The sequence below is a fragment of the Varanus komodoensis genome, unplaced genomic scaffold (assembly GCF_004798865.1).
Source record: "Varanus komodoensis strain SLA01 unplaced genomic scaffold, ASM479886v1 scaffold37, whole genome shotgun sequence".
NCBI lineage: Eukaryota > Metazoa > Chordata > Lepidosauria > Squamata > Varanidae > Varanus > Varanus komodoensis.
The window spans coordinates 5,150,403-5,151,925 of record NW_025335889.1 but is presented as its reverse complement, the minus strand read 5'-3'; positions in this window follow the sequence as shown (position 1 = coordinate 5,151,925).

Sequence of the window (1,523 nt, the reverse complement as noted above, 5' to 3'; positions counted from 1 at the left end):
CATCTGCTTCAGTCCTTGATGATTTTGTGCACTGTATCAGCTAGAGAAGATGGTGCTATTGTTCTGCACTGTATGATCATATTCATTTGAGTGGTGGATGCTTTATCCATTGTAGGGGCCAGTGGTGCCAGGCTGGTGGGTTTATTAAAAGTTGAAGCTTTCCTAGCCTGTCATGTGGAACATATAAACCGATTTCTCTTCCTGGCTTGCTTTCTATTGATTAGGTGCTAAGTTATTTTCCTGGCCCTGTCAGCTTGCAAAGCTAGTGTCAACTTTGCTTATAAGCAATGTAATTGTGTTGCAGTAAGTACTTGCTGTTCTACTCCCATAGAAATAAGCTCTTAGTTTCGGAAACACAGAGTTATGTGTCACTTCCTCTCTGCTTTGGGAAAACTCATCTAAAAATTCATTTTCAAAGAAGCACTGAGTTTGATGACCTGGGAGGCGCTGCAGGGAGATCTTTATGAATGTCTTGCAATTAAATGTGCGCTCTCACATTTTTTTAATGTATTCCAATCATTTAAAACAACCTTCTCCAACTCGGTACCCTCCAGCTATTTTGGACTACAACTGCCATTGGCCCCAGCCAACATGAGTAATATTCAAACACAGTGGGGATTGTAGTACAAGGCAGCTGGACAGCATTAGTTTGAGGAGGGCTGATTTAAATCCTTTGGATGGACATTATAAAATGAGGCAGGAGAATCAGTAAACAGCAATGAGATCATGTGACACAACAACATCATGAAAACCTGGGCCATTTCCTGCAATGGAGTTGTTTGTGGTGGCAACAAGCCACCTGGCAACCCATGATTTGTTCCTTAGGTTTTTATGCCCATGACAGGTTATTCTGATACCCAAAGACATGTAATAAACTGAGCCTCAATCCAGATAAGACGGAAGTCCTGTTGGTGGGCAGTGCGGGTCTCCAGGTAGGTGATTTTGACCCAGTTCTGGACGGGGTAGCACTCCCTCTAAGGACAGGGTCCGCAGCTTGGGAGTACTCCTTGACCCAGAGCTGTCACTGGAGTTCCAGGTGGTGGCGGTGGCAAGGAGTGCTTTCCTACAACTTCGACTGATCCATCAGCTGTGTCCTTAGCTGGGTGAGCACTCCCTAGCAACAGTGATACATGCTCTGGTAACTTCCCGCTTGGATTACTGCAATGTGCTCTATGTGGGGCTGCCCTTGAAAATGGTCCGGATACCGCAACTGGTACAGACGGGGACCGGCTGTTACTCTCATATAACGCCGGGCCTCTACCAGCTCCACTGGCTTCCAGTTGAAGTACGGGCCCAATTCAAAGTGCTGGTTTTGACCTATAAAGCCCTGAACAGCTTGGAACCAGGATACCTGAAGGAACGTCTCCTTCTTTATATGCCCTCATGCCCCTTAAGATATATGGGAGAAGCCCTGCTCCGGGAACCCTCTCTAAGAGAGGTAAAAAGGTCATCAACTCAGAGTAGGGCCTTCTCTGCTGTGGCGCCCAGACTCTGGAATGTACTTCCCAGAGAGGTACGCCTGG